The 22,928-nt window shown below is 36.7% G+C and overlaps 1 long non-coding RNA gene and 1 other non-coding gene across 2 annotated transcripts; one reads left to right on the forward strand and one right to left on the reverse strand.

Moving 5' to 3' along the window:
- Nucleotides 1–479: 479 nt before the first annotated feature.
- LOC112699768 (small nucleolar RNA R71) lies at nt 480–587 on the forward strand. The gene has a single exon (XR_003152707.1). It is a non-coding gene; the product is annotated as a small nucleolar RNA R71 (small nucleolar RNA).
- Nucleotides 588–18,689: 18,102 nt separating this feature from the next.
- On the reverse strand, nt 18,690–22,449 carry LOC112698109 (uncharacterized). Its single transcript, XR_003151377.3, has 4 exons — nt 22,201–22,449; nt 21,936–22,070; nt 19,439–19,828; nt 18,690–18,915 (listed from the first exon to the last, which is right to left on the reverse strand). It is a non-coding gene; the product is annotated as an uncharacterized lncRNA (long non-coding RNA).
- Between the last annotated feature and the right edge of the window lie 479 nt (nt 22,450–22,928).

Genomic DNA, 22,928 nt, shown 5'->3' on the forward strand with positions numbered 1-22,928 from the left:
TTGAAACCTTGTTGAGGTCTCTCTTGATTCTTCCATGAGAAATTTGGGTGATTTCTCCATGAAGAATTATAGGTGTTTCCATAGGGTTCTCCTAGGTAATTCACCTTTTCCATTGAAGGGTTCTCAGGATCATAAGCTTCTTCTTCAGATGAAGCATCCTTAGTACTGCTTGGTGCATTTTGCATTCCAGACAGACTTTGAGAAATTAAATTGACTTGTTGAGTCAATATCTTGTTCTGAGCCAAAATGGCATTCAGAGTATCAATCTCAAGAACTCCTTTCTTCTGACTAGTCCCATTGTTCACAGGATTCCTTTCAGAAGTGTACATGAATTGGTTATTTGCAACCATTTCAATTAGCTCTTGAGCTTCTGTAGGCGTCTTCTTCAGATGAAGAGATCCTCCAGCAGAGCTATCCAAAGACATCTTGGATAGTTCAGAGAGACCATCATAGAAAATACCTATGATGCTCCATTCAGAAAGCATGTCAGACGGACATTTTCTGATTAATTGTTTGTATCTTTCCCAAGCTTCATAGAGGGATTCACCATCCTTCTGTCTGAAGGTTTGGACTTCCACTCTAAGCTTACTCAATTTTTGAGGTGGAAAGAACTTTGTCAAGAAGGCATTGACTAGCTTTTCCCATGAGTCCAGGCTTTCTTTAGGTTGTGAATCCAACCATATCCTAGCTCTGTCTCTTATAGCAAAAGGGAATAGCATCAGTCTATAGACCTCAGGGTCTACCCCATTGGTCTTGACTGTGTCACAGATTTGCGAGAATTCAGCTAAGAACTGATGAGGATCTTCCATTGGAAGTCCATGGAACTTGCAATTCTGTTGCATTAGAGAAACTAATTGAGGCTTAAGCTCAAAGTTGTTTGCTCCAATGGCAGGGATAGAGATGCTTCTCCCATAAAAGTCGGGAGTAGGTGCAGTAAAGTCACCCAGCACCTTCCTTGCATTGTTGGCATTGTTGTTATTTTCGGCTGCCATGGGTTCTCCTTCTTTGAAGAATTCGGTCAGGTCCTCAATAAAGAGTTGTGCCTTAGCTTCTCTTAGCTTCCGCTTCAAGGTCCTTTCAGGTTCAGGGTCAGCTTCAACAAGAATGCCTTTGTCTTTGTTCCTGCTCATATGAAAGAGAAGAGAACAAGAAAATATGGAATCCTCTATGTCACAGTATAGAGATTCCTTAAGGTGTCAGAGGAAAAGAAGAATGGAAGACAGAGGTAGAAAATTCGAACTTATCAAAGAAGATGGAGTTCGAATTTTGCATTAAGGGATAGTGTTAGTCCATAAACAGAAGGATGTGAGAAGAAGGGAAGTAATTTTCGAAAATTAAGTAAAAGATTTTGAAAAATTTTTGAAAAACACTAATTGATTTTCGAAAATAAGAGTGGGAAAGAAATCAAGTGATTTTTGAAAAAGACTTTGAAATTAGAAGTTAAAAAGATTTGATTGAAAACCATTTTGAAAAAGATGTGATTAAGAAGATATGATTGGTTTTAAAAAAAATGTGATTGAGAAAATATGATTTGAAAACAATTTTAAAAGATATGATTTGAAAACAATTTTGAAAAGATATGATTTTAAAAATTAATGACTTGCCTAACAAGAAAAGATATGAATCAAACATAAAACCTTCCTCAACAGAAAAGGCAAAAAATGTTCAATCAAATCATTAATTGTTAGTAAGTATCTTTGAAAAAGGAAAGAAATTGATTTTGAAAAAGATTTGATTGAAAAGATTTGATTTGAAAAAGATTTGATTTTGAAAAACTTTGAAAACTTGAAAAAAAAAATTTGATTTGAAAACAAAATCTTCCCCCTTGTGCCATCCTGGCGTTAAACGCCCAGAATGTGCACATTCTGGCGTTTAACGCCCAAACTACTACCTTTTTGGGTGTTAAACGCCCAGCCAGGCACCCTGGCTGGCGTTTAAACGCCAGTCTGTCTTCTTCACTGGGCATTTTTGAATGCCCAGCTTTTTCTGTGTGATTCCTTTGCAGTATGTTCTGAATCTTCAATTCTCTGTATTATTGACTTGAAAAGACACAAATTAAAAATATTTTTGGATTTTTAATAATAAAAATGCAACTAAAATCAAATAACAATGCATGCAAGACACCAAACTTAGCAGTTTGCATACTACTGACACTAATGAGAATGCATATGAGACACATAAACACTCAAGTCAAGAGAATTCAAAGATCAAAACAAGGAAATCATCAAGAACAACTTGAAGATTAATGAAGACACATGCATGAATTCGAAAAATGCAAGAAGAACAAAAACATGCAATTGACACCAAACTTAAAATGAGACACTAGACTTAGACAAGAAATATTTTTGGTTTTTTATGATTTTGAAAATTTTTTTGGATTTTTCGAAAATTAAGTGAAAAAGGAAATAAAGGTATCAAAATTCTTAATGAGAATTCCAGGAATCATGCAATGTTAGTCTAAAGCTTTAGTCTAAAGGAATTAGACATAGCTAGCTAAGCTTCAGCAGGACATTGCATTCAAGAGCTAAATTGATGATGATCAATCAGCTTTGGTGATGATAAGAACATCACATAGAAACACTAGAATTCATTCTTAAGAACTCTGAAGAAAAATAATACCTAATCTAAGCAACAAGATGAACCGTCAGTTGTCCATACACAAGAACAATCCCCGGCAACGGCGCCAAAAACTTGGTGCACGAAATTGTGATCACTACAACTTTGCACAACTAACCAGCAAGTGCACTGGGTCGTCCAAGTAATACCTTACGCGAGTAAGGGTCGATCCCACGGAGATTGGTGGTATGAAGCAAGCTATGGTCACCTTGTAAATCTCAGTCAGGCAGACGCAAATGGGTATAGATGATGAATAAAGCATAAAGATAAAGATAGAGGTACTTATGTATATCATTGGTGGGAGCTTCAGATAAGCGTATGAAGATGCCTTCCCTTCCGTCTCTCTGCTTTCCTACTGCCTTCATTCAATCCTTCTTACTCCTTTCCATGGCAAGCTCGTGTAGGGTTTCACTGTTGTCAGCAGCTACCTCCCATCCTCGCAGTGAAAGCTAATGCACGCACTCTGTCACAGTGCTGCCAATCACCGGTGTGGTTCCCTCCCCTACCGGAATAGAATCCCTCTTTTGCGTTTGTCACTAACGCCCAGTAGGTTACAGGTTTGAAGCACGTCACAGTCATTCAATCATTGAATCCTACTCAGAATACCACAGACAAGGTTTAGACCTTCCGGATTCTCTTGAATGCCGCCATCAGGTCCTGCCTATACCACGAAGATTCCGATTAAAGAATCCAAGAGATATTCACTAGAGCCTCGAATGCTTGTAGAACAAGAATGGTTGTCAGTCACCTTGTTCATGGGTGAGAATGGTGATGGGCGTCAATCATCACCTTCATCAGGTTGAAGAACAAGTGATATCTTGGATAAAGAATAAGCGAAATTGAATGGAAGAACAATAGTAATTGCATTAATACTCGAGGTACAGCAGAGCTCCACACCTTAATCTATGGTGTGTAGAAACTCCACCGTTGAAAATACATAAGAACAAAGTCTAGGCATGGCCGAATGGCCAGCCTCCCAAAGAGGGTTCAATCATCAAAACATGATCAAAAAGATCCAAATACAATAGTAAAAGGTCCTATATATAGAGAACTAGTAGCCTAGGGTGTACAGAGATGAGTAAAAGACATAAAAATCCACTTCCGGGCCCACTTGGTGTGTGCTTGGGCTGAGCAATGAAGCATTTTCGTGTAGAGACTCTTCTTGGAGTTAAACGCCAGCTTTTATGCCAGTTTGGGCGTTTAACTCCCATTTAGGTGCCAGTTCCGGCGTTTAACGCTGGGATTTCTGTAGGTGACTTTGAACGCCGGTTTGGGCCATCAAATCTTGGGCAAAGTATGGACTATCATATATTGCTGGAAAGCCCAGGATGTCTACTTTCCAACTCCGTTGAGAGCGCGCCAATTGGGCTTCTGTAGCTCCAGAAAATCCACTTCGAGTGCAGGGAGGTCAGAATCCAACAGCATCTGCAGTCCTTTTCAGTCTCTGAATCAGATTTTTGCTCAGGTCCCTCAATTTCAGCCAGAAAATACCTGAAATCACAGAAAAACACACAAACTCATAGTAAAGTCCAGAAAAGTGAATTTTAACTAAAAACTAATAAAAATATACTAAAAACTAACTAGATCATACTAAAAACATACTAAAAACAATGCCAAAAAGTGTACAAATTATCCCCTCATCAGTACGCGTGGGGTGATGCGTACGCGTGGGTTGGTTTTTGTGCTAGAGGCACAAATCCAGCCCAAAACTCGCACAACTCTCGGGTTTTTGTATGGGAGTGGAAAAATTTGGATCCACGCGTACACGTGGATGATGCGTACGCATGGATTGTTGAAAAGCTGGCGGTCATGCGTATGCGTGGGGTGACGCGTACGCGTGGATTGGTGCTTTGTTTTTCAAACTTTTCTCAAGTTCTTGCACTAAACCAAGCATTCCAAACCTCCAAACAGCTACCAAAATACCATAAAACCTTATTTAACCTACTAGACTCCCAAATAAACTCAACTAACTAAATAAAACATGAAATTAAATTTATTTTACCAATATTTACAAAAAGAAAAAAAAGGGAAAGATGTTACCATGGTGGGGTGTCTCCCACCTAGAACTTTTGTTTATTGTCCTTAAGTTGGACTTATGGAGAGCTCCTCATCAAGGTGGCTTGTGCTTGAATCTATCCTTGAACATCCACCAATGCTTGGACTTCCAATAAGCTACATCTTTCAAAATTGATATCTCCCAGCCTTGAAGGAGTTCCTCACAAACCATGGGCTCCCAAAGTTGATTCTCTTTGTGTGATCCGGGATCCCACACTTTGTTTTCACACCCGTCCTTGAGTTGATCATGATAATCCCCTCAACCATGGCCTCCCAAAGTTAATTTTCTTTGTGTGATTCGGGATCCCACACTTTGTTTTCACACCCGTCCTTGAGTTGATCATGATAATCCCCTCCGGGTGGCAAGAAAGCCAAATTCTCATGAAGACACCAAACTATCCTCCTAGACCCATCCAATTGAGCATTAGTCCAACCTTTGCTCCTTGACGCTTCAACCATAATGAGCCTAGATTTACTATGCCAACCAGTAAATATTCTCCTCTTACGCTTAATTTCGCAAAGCACCATAAGTTGGCCATTCGTCTCAAGCAAACCAAATTCGAGTGGCATAATAAAGCTAAAAGTTAGAAGTTTTACCCACTCAAATGAAGGATTGGATGATAAATTAGGTTGAGGAGTTCCCAATGATCTTGACAAAGCACGTTCTACTCCTGTCCATCCTCTTCTAGAGGCTTCCACCACTTGGCGAGGTTCTTCAAGTTCCACTTCTTGCCAAGCTTCCTCAAGTTCACATTCTTCTTCATCGGTGTCCTCTAGGTCTTTAAAGCCTGAAACACTTAACACACAGATTACGGCATCGAATGGAATAAAAGAGAATTAAAAATACATAATTAAAAATCTCTAGGAAGCAGTTTTCAATCATGTAATAATTTCAGGAAGGAAATGTAAATGCATGCTAAATTAATGAATAAGTGGGTAAGGATCATGATAAAACCACACAATTAAACACAATATAAACCATAAAATAGTGGTTTATCAGTCTTCCCCATCACTCAAGTCATAAATAGGAGGTTTAGTGAAGTCTACCTCATCATCAATTCCAAGTAAAATAGGGAAAGATTCCTCAAACTCAAAAGGATCATGTGTTGATGCGGAATCATCATAGATAGGGGGACCTATTGCTTGAAACACTTCTTCCAATTCCTCACTCATAGTATGCCTTGCAGGTAGTGCACTATCCTCCTCAACACCAATTCTAAGCTCTATAGAAGAGGGTTCTTCAACTTGGGATTCCTCTTTGCACTCGACATCTCCTAAATTTTCAATAACTTCCTTTGGTTCAATTATCTTTACCTCTTCTTCTTTTTGCATTTCTTGCTTCAACTCCTCTTCTTCTCCTTGAAGCTTCGAGTTCACTTCCTCCCTAAGCTCTTTGGTTGCTTCTCCACATTCAACTATGGGAGTGTCTTGATCGTGTATGCTTAGGTAGGATGAGTATATGTTGCCAATGACTTCCTTGACGGTAGCAATCACGGCTTGTAGCTCCTTGAACTTCTCTTGCTTCTCTCCTTCCTGCCTTTGGATACGAGATCTAAGATCTCCAAGTTCTAGCATAAGGGCATGGTTGAGAGGTGGTGTGGGAAGAGAGGGTTCCTTGTTCGAGGGAAGGATATTGTGATTGGAAGGTGGTTCATATTGGTGAAAGTCTTGAGGTGGTATATGTGGAATTTGTGGTTCATGGGGGTATTGAGATTGGGAATGTGGTGGTTCTAGGTATGGTTCATATGGTGGTTAGTATGGTGTGTGTGAGTTATGGTCATGTGGAGGTGAATGGTGGTAGGAGGCTTGTGAGTGAGGTTGATAACAATGTTGAGGGTTTGGGTCATAATTGGGCACATCATGTGGTGGATTGTAGCCATGAGATGTTAAAGGAGGTTGTTGCCATGAAAGTTGACCATAAGCATGTGGCTCCTCCCTAGATTGAGATCCATTCCCATAATGTAGTTCCTCATTGAAGCTTTCATTCCCTACAACATAATCGTAACCAAACTCATAGCCAACGTGATGAGAATCCATATTGACAAGAGAAAATAAAAACAAAAAATAACAAGAAACAAAGAAAGCAAAGCCCTATAACTAGCAAAAACTAGCAAAGAAACAAAAGGCAAACATATTCACAATATATACAATAGCCAATAATATAACACCATTACAATTCCACGGCAATGGCGCCATTTGTTTGATGTGTGGATTTTGTCAGTAAAGAATTTCTCAAATAATTCTTGTTGCAAGTATAGTTCTAAACCAACAAACAATCCTCAATCAATCAAAATTTTGGTTGTCACAAGTAACAAACCCCAAATCAGAATTAATCAAAGTATTTAATCTCCGGGTCATCTCACAAGGAATTACAATGAAGTCCTCAACCATTGGGTATGAAAGAACATGGGGGGTTTGATTTATAAAAAGGGGCAAGAAAATGTAAATCAAGCACTACATGAAGCAATTAATAAAGAGAGAGACATTCATGGCAAGGATTGAGAATATAGGCTTTCTATCCTAGTCATGCAATAATTAATTCATCTTATTTAGCCAACTCAAACTAAGAAGAGGCATAATCAATACTTCCCACAAGAGAAAGTCAAACAAGACTAGTTAATCATTTTACAATAATAAACAAGAGCTTATCTTATTTATTCAACCCAAACAAGGAGGAAGGTATAATGTTATCTTCCTTGTTCAAGAACGTCAAATAAGAATTTCACAACTCTAGATCGCCAACATAAATGGGGGTAATCATGAATCAAGATTGCCTAATTCCTCTTTCCAAGCCAAGAATGCTAAAAAATCTACTCTAAAACCCAACCAAGCATTTTGTCAAACACTTGGTGGGTATAAAAGGAAAGCATAATAAATTGCAAGGAAAGATAAATCTAGCAACTACCAATTGCAAAGGAACAATAACAATAACTCAAATCAATAATAAAAGAACATAAATCATCAAATTGCATTAAAGAGAATATCCAAATCCAACATGAGAGTTCATCAACATAAAAGAGAGGCAAAATAAAGGAAATTTAACAAGAGAGAACAAGAGAATTAAGATGTAGCAACAAGAAATTACAAAGGAAATGAGATGAGAATAAGGATTTCAAGCTAGATCTAAGATGCAAATAGCCCTAAGAACCCTAATTCTAGAGAGAAGAGGGAGCTTCTCACTCTAGAAACTAAACTACATGATTCTATCCTACAACTAATTGCTCTCCCTTCGTCCAATCTTCAATTCTGCATGAAATACCCTCAGAAACGAGTTGGATTTGGGCCTGCGAAGCTCAAAAATCACCCCCAACATTTTCACTTTAATGAGGTCACGTGCGAGCACCGACGCGCACGCATGGGTCATGCGTACGCGTTGATTGGCAGTTTACTTTCCACGTGTATGCGTCATGTCACGCGTACGCATCACCATGCGACTTCATCTTCGCGTGCGCGTCTGTCACGCGTGCACATCACTTTAAGCACTCCAAATCCTTGTTTCTTTATGGATTCTTCATTATACATGCTTTTCTCTTCACTTCTCCCATGCAATACTTGCCTTATGAACCTGAGATCACTCAACAAACACATCAAGGCATCGAATGGAATTAAGGTAAATCAAAATTAGCTATTTTAAGGCCTAAAAAGCATGTTTTCACACTTAAGCACAAAATCAGGGAGAATTACACAACCATGCTATTTCATTGAATAAATATGGGGTTTATCACTCATTTCGCAATTTACAGTTTTTTCAGAATCCTTTTTTTTTTCTCTAAACCATGAGCAACTAAACTTCCACTGTTAAGGTTAGGAGCTCTATCTATTGAATGCATTGATACTATTACTTTTCTATTTAATTCATGTATTGATTTCAATTTCAAGAATTGTTTTCATTCTTTATCTTATGAATTTGGGTGGAACAAAAGTATGACCCTTGTTCTAATTGAATTCTTGTATAACTTGGAAAAGCTCTTTACTTGAACAATAGCTTGAAAATAATTTCTCCTAAACTACTAATTATCTGGACTTAACGGGATACGTGACATATAATCCTCTTATATTCGGGTAATTAGGGTTTCTGTGGCATATAAACTAGAATTGAACTTAACCCTCTGATTGGAATCAAGTGACTAAGGAATTGGCGGTTCATGAAGGTTAGAAGAGACTAAAAAAGTCTAAGGAATTAGGGTTTAGTCACATATAGTTTGCCATGAATTGAATCTTGCATGATTAAAATAGTTAGTAAGAAAAGTCAATCCGGAAGATAGATATCTCTGAAGCCTTAACTGTTTTCTCCATATATATTTCACCTCAATTTATTGCTTTTTTTTTATTCTCTAAATTACTATTTGATGTATTTGAACTCTCGACACTCTTTTCTATTTGTCTAACTAAGTAAATCACTTAACCATTGTTGCTTAATCCATCAATCCTCATGGAATCGACCTTCATTCACTTGAGGTACTACTTGGTACGACCCGGTGCATTTGCCGGTTAGTTTGTGGGTTATAAATTCCGCACCACCATTCCCAAACTCCTTGCATCTTCCATGATACTTCTGATGATCTAACTCCATCACCCGATATAGAACTCCACGACGGATGCTAAAATCCTTAACACTCAACACAACTTCCTCTTTAGTCAGGAAAGATTGGCCAATCTAAAATTCTCCAGAAGGATTTTCCTCGTGTAATCCTTGCCCTCTGAAGGTGCGATCTATTTCCGGTTGCTCGCCGACAACTTCCAAGTTCAACGTTGAGAAATGTGGCAGTTGTTAATGAGCGGATATTTTATACGCTTTTTGGCATCATTTTCATATAGTTTTCATTATGTTTTGTTTAAGTTTTATTATGTTTTCATAGGTTTTAGTGCAAAATTCACATTTTTGGATTCTACTTTGAGTTTGTGTGTTTTATGATGACTTCAGGTAAATTCTGGCTGAAATTGAGGAGCTTTGGAATAAGTATGATTCAGAGACAGAGAAAGGACTGCAGATGCTGTCGGATTCTAACCTATGTGCACTCGAAGGTACATTTTTGGAGCTACAGAAGTTCAAATGAAGCGCTCTCAATGATATTTTTAAAGCTAACATCCAGGGCTTTCCAGAAATATATAATAGTTCATACTTTGCTCTTGAGATGAAGGTCCAAAACTGGCGTTCAACGCCAGCCACTTACCCTATTCCTAGCATTAGAAGCCTAAAAGGGAGCAACTGGCATCCAACGCCCAAAAGGGAGTCCCAAGCCAGCGTTCAAACCCCTTAAGGAGTCCTAGGACGTGCAGACACCCTTAGCTCAACCCAAACATTCACCAAGTGGGCCCTAGAAGTGGATTTTTGCACTACAAGACCATTCTATCATATTTATGTAATCCTTAGTTATTAGATTAGTATATATAGACAAGATTTCACCCTTGTTTGGAGCTCTTGGATACTTTACATGTTTTTCATTACTTTTCTATAAGCCATTAGTCACTAACATTTTAGGCTAAGGTTAGGAGCTCTTCTAATTCTTATGAATTAATAATATCACTATTATACTTCAATCTATGCCTGATTCTATTCTAACATGTATCTTCGTTCTTCAACCTTATGAATCGGATGACCCGTGACAATCATCCTCATTCTACATGGGTTCTTGCGAGTCCTTGACAGGATAGTAATGAACCACAAGCTTGATTATACATCTCTTAGATGGCTAATCCACTGCTTCGTTGGGGATTTCTTGAAACATCAGTTCAGCCGAGGTGCAGAGTGATTAGGACCTTTGTGGTATAGACTAGAATCAACGAAGTAGTATTTCCTGATTCGGAAGATCCGACCTTGTTTGTGGCATTTTGAGTAGGATCACCAAGGGAATGGACTGCTAAAGCTTCACCTCCGTTCATATTGGATGACCGCTGACCCAGCGTTTGATCTGAAGCAGAGGAGATTAACGACCGTTGACCCGGCGTTAATCATATACAGCCTGCCATGAAATGAATAAGCAGAATTTGGAGTGGATGGTGAGAAAAATTGATCCAAAAGGAATAAGCATCTCCGAAACCTCCACCATTCTCATACCATTGATTTCATACCTATCTAGTAACGTTTTATTTATTTATTTATTTTATGCGTTTTACACAACACAATCATCTTTTCTATTCGCCTGACTAAGATCTACAAGGTGTCTACTGCTTGCTCAAACCAGCAATCCTCGTGGGATCGACCCTCACTCACCTGAGGTATTACTTAGATGACCCGGTATACTTGCCGGTCTATCTGTGCGAAACGTGCGGAGCCAATTTCGTGCACAAAATTTTTGGCACCGTTGCCGGAGATTGTTCGAGTTTGACAAACTATCAGACTATCTTGTTTCTTAGATTAGGTATTCTTTATGGTTTATCTACTCTTTTGTTTGTGTCTTTTATTTTCTTTTTCAAAAATTTTTCAAAACCTTTTCTTTTCTTTAGTAATCTTTGTCTATTGTTTAAGTCTTGTGTCAGTTTTCAAGTTTGGTGTCCCGTCTGTTTTCATTTTTTTAAATTTTCGAAACTGTTCTTCTTTTCCTTTCTTGATGTTAGAATTGTTCTTGGTAATTTTTCTTGTTTGATTTTAAAAATTTTAAGTTTGGTGTCTTGTAGTTGTTTTTCTTTAATTTTTGAAAACTAATGTCATTAGATCTTAAGTTTCTAAGTTTGGTGTCTCTTAGTTGTTTTAGTTTTACTTTTTCTTTAATAATTCAAAAAATACAAAAATATTTATTTTTATCTTAAATCAAAATTTCGAATTCTTTGCTATCTTTTCTTACTTTGATTTCAAAATCTTTAAGTTTGGTGTCTTGTTAGTTTTTCATTCCTTTAGTTTTTCAAAAATTTTCCTTGAGTGTTCTTCATAGTATTCGAACTGTTCTTGTTGTTTTCTTTTATTTGATCTTAAAATATTTAAGTTTGGTGTCATTTTGTGTTTTGTATCCAAAATTTTGAAAATTATAGCCTTTGATTTCCAAAAATTTTAAGTTTGGTGTTTTCTTGTTAGTAAAGTTTGAATTTTAATTTCAAAATCAATTCTTTCACATCTTATCTTTCTTTGTATGACTTTTTCTTTCCAATTTTAAATTTCAAAGATCTTTCTTTAACTTTCCCTTTTTAAATTTCAAAAGTTTCAAAATCAAATCTTTTATTTTTATTTTCAATTCTTTTCTCCTCTTGTTTGACTTTTTCTTTCCCAATTTAAAATTTAAAATCTTGCTTTGACTTTCTCTTTTTGATTTCAAAAATTTTTCAAAATCAAATCCCTTGTTTTAAATTTTGGATCTTATCTTATTTGGGTTGACTTTTTCTTTTCAAAATTTAATTTTTCAGATCTTTGTTTGACTCTTTCTTTTTCAATTTCAAAATTTTTTAAAATCAAATCTCTTATCTTAATCTTCAAATCTTATCTTATTTTGTTTCTCTGTCTTGATTCTTTCTTTCTAATTTTGAAATTTCAAAATCATTATTTGACTTTTTCTTTCTAACTTTTGAAAATCTCCTCTTAAATCTTGTTAGTTAATTGGTTGCTCATATCTTTTCTTAATCTTTCCTTTTCTTATTTTTTTGAAATTTTTTACTTATTATTTTCTTTATTTTTGAATTAGTTTTCTATTTTTATTTTATTCATTTATTTAATTTTCAAATAAAAATTAGTTGTCACTTTTATCTCTTTTTGGTATCTCACTGGGAGTTCTCTAGACTGTGACATAGAGACTCCCAGTTTTTATTATCTCTTGTTTATGCAGGAACACTGGAATCACTATGGATCTAGAGGAAGAGGCACAACCAAGAAGAACCTTGGGGTCTTATACAACCCCCACTCCTGACTTCAATGGAAGCAGCATTAGTATAACTCCTATTGGAGTAGCTCATTTTGAGCTTAACCCACAATTGGTCACTCTAGTGTAGCAAAACTGCCAGTTTCAAAGACTTCCTCAAGAGAAACCCACAGAATTCCTTGCTGAATTCTTGCAATATACTGACACAGTGTACACTGACGGAGTAGACCAGGATGTCTACAGGTTGTTGCTCTTTCCATTTGCTGTGAAAGGCCAAGCAAAGAGGTGGTTAGATAATCCACCCAAATCTAGCTTGAAAATATGGAGTCAGTTAGTAGATAAATTCTTGATCAATACTTTCCCCCAAAGAAGCTAACCTAGTTAAGACTGGACATTCAAGGCTTCAAACAAGAAGATAATAAATCCCTTTATGATGCTTGGGAGAGATACAGGATGATGCTACGAAAATGCCCTACTAAAATACTTTTAGATTGGGTAAAGTTAGACATCTTCTATTACAGACTCACAGATATGGCTAAGATGTCCTTAGACCATTCTGCTGGTGGTTCAATCTACATGGGAAAGACAATTGAGGAAGCTCAAGAACTCATTGAAATAGTTGTCTGCAATAATCATCGGTACTCATCTAGTGAGACTTCAATTAAGGGAGAGGTTGAGATAGTGTCCACTGAATCAGACCCTCTTAAGCAGAGTGAGTCGTTAACTCAGCGGCTACACTCTTTTGCACAATAAATGTCGACATTGCAAGAGATGTTGCAAAAAGCCTGAGCCTCTAACAAGAATATAGAGGCATAGTTGAGTCAAGCTAGACAGCACTTGTCTGAACAAATAAGAGAAAAGTGCCAAGCTATCCGATTAGGGAGTACCCTAAACACCTAGTCTCAGAACAGTAAGAGGTAGGGAGAGAAAGAACTGGCAGAAGATGAACAAGCTGCAGCCCAGAGTACCATCAGGGACGTTGAACATCCAAAAAGGGATGGCATGGGCGTCCAATGCCTAGAAGGTGGCAGCCCAAGCATTGAACGCCAGATACAAGGAGACCAGACATGTGTAAGTGCTGGGAACACCTCTCCTAAGTTGGTAACCCTTCTTTAGGCACTATGGACAGTCAACTTGCACCACCCATGACCCTCAAGTACAAGGCCAAGTTACCATACTCTCAAAGACTCCAGAAAGTAGAAAAGGATATGCAATTTGCCAAATTCTTAGAAGCTTTTAAGAAGCTAGAGATCAAAATCCCCTTTGCAGAGGCTCTTGAACAAATGCCTTCATATGCTAAGTTCATGAAGGAAATACTGAATAAAAAGAGGGATTGGAGAAAAGTAGAAATAATGGTGCTTACTAAGAAGTGTAGTGTAGTTATTCAAAGGAACCTTCCTCAGAAACTACAGAGTCCCCTTATCACTCTTCCCAGAAACACATAGTTGAATCCAAGAGAAGAGTGTATGGACCTCATTAGTACCAAGGAGACTGAGCCTAAAGTGGTACACACTGATGAGAAACTACATGAAGAAAAGGGTCAAGAAGAGGCTGGAAGTACACTGTTACACGCCCCTCTTATGGGAAGAAAGCCTAAAGTACCACACCCTCAGATGCCCAAAAAGGAGACTAAGAACGAGCACTGCTCACAATCCTTGGAAGGCTTTAAGAAGTTGCACATCAATAGTCATTTTGCTGAGGTTTAGGAGCAATGGTCTCTATCTATTGGAAGAAACATCTCTGATGCTGAGAGAGGAAAATTAGTGATGAGGTTACAGAAGGATTACATGATTATCAAGGTCCATCAACCTCCACTACCTCCTGACAAAGGAGGTACTTCCATGTAGAGTACAATACTGATGCCTCCTCCCTTGGTAAAAACTCATACAGTTTCCTCAGACATCAAACTTAAGTTTGGTGTTGGGTGGTGCACGAAATTGTGATCATCAACAATGGCGCCAAAGACTTTGAGCTTTCAAACGTGAATCACACTTTGTCACAACTTTGCACAACTAACCAGTAAGTGCATTGGGTCGTCCAAGTAATACCTTACGTGAGTAAGGGTCGATCCCACGGAGATTGTTGGTATGAAGCAAGCTATGGTCATCTTGTAAATCTCAATTAGGCATATTCAAATGGTTATAATGGTTTTCGAATATAAATATAAATAAAGCATAAAATAGAGATAGAGATACTTATGAAAATCATTGGTGGAAATTTCAGATAAGTGTATGGAGATGCTTTGTCCCTTCTGAATCTCTACTTTCCTACTGCCATCCTCCAATCATTCTTACTCCTTTTATGGCAAGCTGTATGTAGGGCATCACCATTGTCAATGGCTACTTCCCATCCTCTCTTTGAAAATCGTCCAAATGCTCTGTCACAGCACGGCTAATCATCTGTCGGTTCTCGATCATGTTGGAATAGGATCCATTGATCCTTTTGCGTCTGTCACTACGCCAAACACTCGCGAGTTTGAAGCTCATCATAGTCATCCCTTCCCAGATCCTACTCGGAATACCACAGATAAGGTTTAGACTTTCCAGATCTCAGGAATGGCCGCCAACAATTCTAGCTTATACCACAAAGATTTTGATTAAGGAATCCAAGAGATATGCGCTTGATCTAAAGTAGAACGGAAGTGGTTGTCAGGCACGCGTTCATAGGTGAGAATGATGATGAGTGTCACGGATCATCACATTCATCATGTTAAAGTGCAGCGAATATCTTAGAATAAGAATAAGCATGAATTGAATAGAAGAATAATAGTAATTGCATTAACACTCGAGGAACAGTAGAGCTCCACACCTTAATCTATGGTGTGTAGAAACTCCACCGTTGAAAATACATAAGTGATGGTCCAGGCATGGCCGAATGGCTAGCCTCCACAAAAGACAAGACAAGATAGGACCAGATAGGATCAGATGCCTAGTACAATAGTAAAAAGTTCTATTTATACTAAACTAGCTACTAGGGTTTACAGAAATAAGTCTAAGTGCAGAAATCCACTTCCGGGGCCCACTTTGGTGTGTGCTTGGGCTGAGCTTGAGCTTTACACGTACAGAGGCTTCTCTTGGAGTTAAACGCCAAGTTGTAACGTGTTTTTGGCGTTTAACTCTGGTTTGTGACGTGTTTTTGGCGTTTTACTTCAGAATGCAGCATCGAACTGGCATTGAACGCCAGTTTGCATCGTTTAAACTCAAATAAAGTATAAACTATTATATATTTCTAGAAAGCCCTGGATGTCTACTTTCTAACGCAATTGAGAGCGTGCCATTTGGAGTTCTGTAGCTCCAGAAAATCCATTTTGAGTGCAGGGAGGTCAGAATCCAATAGCATCAGCAGTCCTTTGTCAGCCATCTATCAGATCTTTGCTCAGGTCCCTCAATTTCAGCCAGAAAATACCTAAAATCATAGAAAAACACACAAACTCATAGTAATGTCCAGAAATGTGAATTTTTCATAAAAACTAATAAAAACATCCCTAAAAGAAGCTATATCCTACTAAAACTACCTAAAAATAATGCCAAAAAGCATATAAATTAGCCGCTCATCACAACACCAAACTTAAATTGTTGCTTGTCCCCAAGCAACTGAAAATCAAATAGTATAAAAATAAGAGAATATACTATAAATCTCAAAATATCAATGAAACTTAGTTCTAATTAGATGAGCGGGACTAGTAGCTTTTTGCTTCTGAACAGTTTTGGCATCTCACTTTATCCTTTGAAGTTTAGAATGATTGGCATCTATAGGAACTCAGAGTTCAGATAGTGTTATTAATTCTCCTAGTTAAGTATGTTGATTCTTGAACACAGCTACTTTTATGAGTCTTGGCCGTGGCCCTAAGCACTTTATTTTCCAGACACATGACTGGGTGAACCTTTTTAGATTGTGACTCAGCTTTGCTAAAGTTTCCAGTTAGAGGTGTCCAGAGCTCTCAAGCACACTCTTTTTGCTTTGGATCATGACTTTAACCACTCAGTCTCAAGCTTTTCACTTGGACCTGCATGCCACAAGCACATGGTTAGGGACAGCTTGATTTAGCTGCTTAGGCCTGGATTTTATTTCCTTGGGCCCTCCTATCCATTGATGCTCAAAGCCTTGGATCTTTTTTACCCTTGCCTTTTGGTTTTAAGGGCTATTGGCTTTTTTTGATTGCTTTTTCTTTTTCTTTTATATTTTTTCGCCACTTGTTTTTCGTAAGCTTTTGTTATTCACTGCTTTTTCTTGCTTCAAGAATCAATTTTATGATTTTTCAGATTATCAATAACATTTCTCTTGTTCATCATTCTTTCAAGAGCCAACAATTTTAACATTCATAAATAACAAGATAAAAAATATGCACTATTCAAGAATTCATTCAGAAAACAAAAAGTATTGTCACCTCATCAATATAATTAAACTAATTTCAAGGATGAATTCGAAACTCATGTACTTCTTGTTCTTTTGTATTAGAAACATTTTTCATTTAAGAAAGGTGAAGGATTCATGAAATTATTCATAGTCTTAAGACATAGATACTAGACACTAATGATCATGTAACAAAGACACAAATATAGACAAACATAAAGCATAAAATCAAAAAACAGAGAGATAAAAACAGGGAAGTTAAGGAATGAGTCCACCTTAGTGATAGTGGCGCCTTCTCCTTGAAGGACCAATGGTGTTCTTGAACTCTTCTATGTCTCTTCCTTGCCTTTTTTGCTCCTCCCTCATAGCTTTTTGATCTTTTCTAATCTCATTAAGAAGTGCTCTTGGTGTTCCACCCTTAATTGGTTCATGTCATGACTTAATCCTTCTAGAGAAGTGTTGAGTTGTTCCCAATAGTTGTTTGGAGGAAAGTGCATCCCTTGAGGCATCTCAGGGATTTCTTGATGATGAACTTCCTCATGCGTCTCTTGAGATCCATAAATGGGCTCTCTTGTTTGCTCTATCCTTTTCTTGGTGATGGGCTTGTCCTCTTCAATGAGGATGTCTCCTTCTATGACACTCCAGCTAAGTAGCATAGATGGAAAATGAGATGAGGAAAAGCTAGCCTTGCCAAGGTGGAGGGCTTTTCGGCTACTTTGTAGAGTTCTAGAGAGATAACTTCATGAACTTCTACTTCCTGTCCAATCATGATGCTATGGATCATGATGGCCCGATCCACAGTAAATTCGGATCGGTTGCTAGTGGGGATGATGGAGCGTTGGATAAACTCCAACCATCCTCTAGCCACAGGCTTAAGGTCCAGTCTTCTCAATTGAACCGGCTTGCCTTTAGAGTCTCTTTTCCATTGAGCTCCTTCCACACATATGTCCATGAGGACTTGGTCCAACCTTTGATCAAAGTTGACCCTTCTAGTGTAGGGGCGTGCGTCTTCTTGCATCATAGGCAAGTTGAATGCCAACCTAACATTTTTCGGACTGAAATCAAAGCATTTCTCCCGAACCATTGTAAGATAATTCTTTGGATTCGGGTTCATACTTTGATCATGGTTCCTAGTGATCCATGCATTGGCATAGAACTCTTGAACCATTAAGATTCTGACTTGTTGAATGGGGTTGGTGAGAACTTCCCAACCTCTTCTTTGGATCTCATATCGGATCACTACAAGAAAAACACCCATTCAAGTACACTTGAAAAGTGTAGCCAAAACCGAAAAAAATGATGCCTTAGGAAAAGGCTACGCTTTTTAGGCTTCAGAGACACTTTTGTAGGCGATGCCTATACTAGTGTTGCCTATTCTCAAAGGCTACGCTTTTCTGTAGCAAAGGCTACGCTTCTCGCCTTTGAAAATAGGGTACGCTTTTTAAGTGATGCTGTTCAGGACCTAAGGCTACGCTTTTCAGCACTAATAGTTACCATAATTCTAAAGAATAGGCTACACTTTTCAAGACTACTGCATCACTTTATAAATATAGCAAATAGTATACCTAAAGCTACTCTATATAAGTGTAGCCTTTTGTCCCTCATTTTTTTTAATTTCTGTTTATATATATATATATATATATATATATATATATATATATATATATAAACAGAAATTTGTAACAATTTTTTATCTAAACTCTAATATTTGAGAATATAATTATATATATAATCCTATATTGTTAATTAAATTAGTTAATTATTATAAAATAAAAATGTATACATATATAATAATACCATATAATAATCTTTAAACAATAAAAATTATACTGAAACAAAATATAATTATACAATGAACCAAAAATATTGGAATGATCATAATTTTGAACATTCATACATCTCAAACTAGAATAAGTATACTCATATAATGCACTTAGAGTTTACTACTAATAAACTAGGAAAAATCAAAATATTATATCATATAAATGTATCTTAGCTTCTAATAAAAGACATCATCATCAACCATACATCTTTCAATTTCCATCTTTGTCAATAAACCATTATGATAAGCATCTCAATCTTCATTCACATCTTCAGAATTATCCTGCATAATTATATAGAAAAATAATTATAATTTGAAAAAGTACAAGAAGAAAAAAGTAATTAACAGATTAATAACACATACAATATCCGAGAGGCATAGGATAATTGAAACTACTCTACTTTTCATATCACCAAAGTCTTTTGCTTTAAAATAACAATCACATTCAGGGGGATACTACAAATCACCATAAAGGACAACTAAAAAACGGACTAACACAACTTCATACTAAATGGGAACTAAAATCAGAAAAATCAGAAAAATCAGAAAACCAAAACCAGAAAAATCAGAAAAACCAGAAAAATTACAGCTTTCACCCTGATAACAATAATATTAAAATTACATAATGAAAAAACAAAACCAAAAAAACCAAATCACAGCTTCCATCTTCTTCAATTTCAGTTCAAATTAAAAAGATATGGCATCCTCCTAAGTTATAACAAATAAAAATTTTAAACTCAAAATCCTAATTAATAATTAACAATATATAAACAAATATTAGGGAATAAGAAAAAACTGGTCATACCATATTTATGTTTGGAATATGTGTTGATCCATGAGTGCTATTTGCATCAATTGGAGAGTGTTGGGCATCTTGTAACAAAGCTTCAATTTCTTCCGGCCTCATTCCAGGTTCAGATCACTGAACTAGTAACTTAATCATGTTTCGCAATCCATGAAGGTCAGCCTCTTGGTGTTGCTGTTTGGCCTTCATGTCTCCAAGTTCAGCCTTCAAAGATGTGGCTTCCTCCTGGTGTTGTTGCTTGAGTTCAGAAATTTCTGCATGCTTTTTTAAGTCACGTCGTGTAATAGATCTTCCATAGCACCTAACCCGACCTGGTTGTTCTTTTCCAAATAAAGACTCAAAAGCTTCCTCATCTGTTTCACCAGCAGCTTGCCAGTTTTGGAATTCATCCTAATTAAAAGAAACATTTGACATAAAATTAGTTACCGTATCCTAAATTTGATTTATAATCATTAGTAATTCAATGAATTCTCATACAATTGAAAAATATTATCATAAATCTCAATAAGTCACGGGATTTGAAGTTGTTACGGAGTAGAGCCTGTGATATAATATAACTTTGGAAGTTCTAACTTTAAAAAATAAAAGTAAAGTTATGAAAATAGATGGAGGTGGGCAGAGTGAGACAGTGAGTGATGTGAATTATTATCAAGTGATAGAGTATGATAATAACGTGAAGACTCATATTTTAACACATTATTACCATTACCTTAATAAATGCTACCAAGATTTTGCCTCCATGTGTTGCTCTGCTCTGTTACTACTTACTACTATTATGTTTTCTAATCAAAGTTATTCTCAAAAGTAATAAACAAACAAAACTACCACTTAAAAGGGACCAAAATTCATGAGATTTCTCTGAGGCGGCTTTTTTATTATTGATCTGTGCCACTGATGCCCTCAAAACAAGGCAAGTTAGTACTTATCCCTAACAATATCAATATCTGTGATTTCAGTTTAGATTTCACTGCTCACTGCTACGCTTCAAATTTCTTATTAAAGAGTATATGCAGTTTGCTTGGAATATTGAACAATCTCAATCAAACTAAAAACTATTTTCTTATCTTATCTATATAGTAAGTTGATGTTATGATACTGAGAAGAAAACCAATTGCAGAGGAAATAAGTGGGTGCTTTATCTGTGAGGGTCCACCTTCAGGGATCAGAGCCCATAGTTCTCATTAGCTCCCCTAATCATTCTATATTCTCACTTCTTGTCTCCCTCCTCTCCATTTATAATTTTTAGATCATTTTTAAGTTAACAAATCAGCTACAACATTTAACTTCTCTTTGAATAAGATTAAATTGAACTTCTCAATTAAGACACGATAATTTTCTAATTGTCAAGTAAATTACTATCAACACAAGACACTTGTTAGGAATCAAATTAAAGCAACAAGAAAGTATTCATAGAATCAATTTTAATATCGACTATCTTATAACCACACTTCTAAACACAAACCAATTTTTTAAGAAAAAAAATTCACAACGCAGAATATTCCAAATAAAGAGAGAGCTAAAACAATATTTTTTTCAGGAGCAATCGTCAGACTTAATTACACAACAAAAACCGACGAAACTGTTATAAAAAAAATACTGACATCACAATTATTTATCTTTACTATACTCACTATTATTGAGAGAAGAGACAAGTTAACATCAACACTTTACGCCTGTAAAAACTTATTTGAGATCCTAAAATGATGCAACTCTTGATCAAGTCTCTCAACAATTTTTTTCATTCGACCAGATCTCTTGAGAATGAAACATTTTTCGGTGTCAAATCCACCACAACTCAATAAAAAAGATGAATTCATCTTTTACAAGAAACTCAACATGATAGTATAGAATCAATAGAAAAAATGTCGTTGTCCAACCAAAACCCCAGAAAACACTACAAATCAATTAAATTACGAAACTCAAATTTTATTTTTATGACAATAGATCTCTAAAAAATCACAGTTTCCTTTTAATTAGTTAAAAGTTTGCATGTCTTTTAGAATTAGATATGCCTTTTAAGTGCCACTACGGCACTAACTTCAAACTTCCCTAAAAGCTAACACAGCTAACTCCACTACTTTGACATATCAAAATTTATTATATATAAAATCTATTTCCCAATTTTGACACTGCTCTACACACAGGATTTTAATTATTCAAGTTTTAAAAAGTGCAAATTGATTTGAATTGGAGAAATCAAATGGAAAAATAAAAAGGAAGTGCTGGAATGTAATTGAGCTTGTGTATTCCTAATAGAACAAGTAATTGTGGATGGAAAGGGAAGCTTTTTCATCAATCATCATATACAACAAAGCTTTTCACTTAAAATCCATTCATAATAGACAATAATAACTGAACCAAAAGGTTTAGTGTGACTACTTAAGGGGAAAAAAATTAAAAGTATGCAAGAAGAGAACAAAAAAAATTCCCCAACCCAAACTCATAGTTATATGAACAAGGAATTAAAATGAAAGTTGGCTTACAAACTATACAGTACCTGCGTAAATGGAATGAAACCCCAATCCCAAATTCACGAGTTCGATCTCCTGCGTCGCAACAATCCCAAATTCACGAGTTCTGCTGCGCCGCAGCAATAACGGAATGAAACCAGCAAATTCTGAGTTCTCCTGCGCTGCAAGATTAGCATGCATGTTCATCAATTCACGAATTCAAAGGATTTTGTACCAAACCCCCAAATTGCAACCCGAAAATCGGAACCCTACCCTCTCAGATTTTAGAAACCAAATGAAGGTGATACATACCTTTCTTGACGACGGTGAGCGAATAAAGAGAAGCTTTTAGTCGAGCGCACAGTCGATCTTCCTGATGTCAGCGCGCAGCGAAGAGAACCGGTGATGAAGATGAGTGGCGGCGTGGTGAGAGGTGAGTGATGAAGATGAGTGAGTGGTGGAGATGGTGACGCCATGAGCGGTGACGCCGTGAGTGGTGACACCGTGAGAGTTGATGCCGTCAGTGGTCTTCTCTGATTTGGGGGTGACGAAGGGAATGGTAGCTAGGGATCGCGAGTTCAATGGCCATGTTATTTTGTTTTTATTTGCCTAAGTGTCTACTGTACACGTGCTTAGCTTGTATATTTGGTGAAATATGAAAAAAATTTACTAAGTGTTGACATATTTGACTTGAAATACATTAGGCAACACTTTTAAAATGCATCTGAAATATGACAAATAGGCTACACTTTAAAAGTGTTCTCTTTGGTGTAAAAAATGAACCCATAACTCTTAAGTTAAGGCTACGCTTTATAAGTGATCTTTATAATATCTAAGGCATCGCTTTTCAAGTGATGCCACAAATGTGATTCCTATTCTTCTGCAAAAAGGAAACACAGAGAAAAGCGTAGCCTATTCCTAGAATAGGCTACGCTTTTCAAATGTAACTTAAAAAAAGTGTGGCTGAATGGGTATTTTTCTTGTAGTGGATCTCCGGATACTCATTTTTCTTGAGCATGAAAGGGACCTCGGGGATCACC

This window comes from Arachis hypogaea, chromosome 6 (genome assembly GCF_003086295.3).
Source record: "Arachis hypogaea cultivar Tifrunner chromosome 6, arahy.Tifrunner.gnm2.J5K5, whole genome shotgun sequence".
NCBI classification, from domain to species: Eukaryota; Viridiplantae; Streptophyta; class Magnoliopsida; order Fabales; family Fabaceae; genus Arachis; species Arachis hypogaea.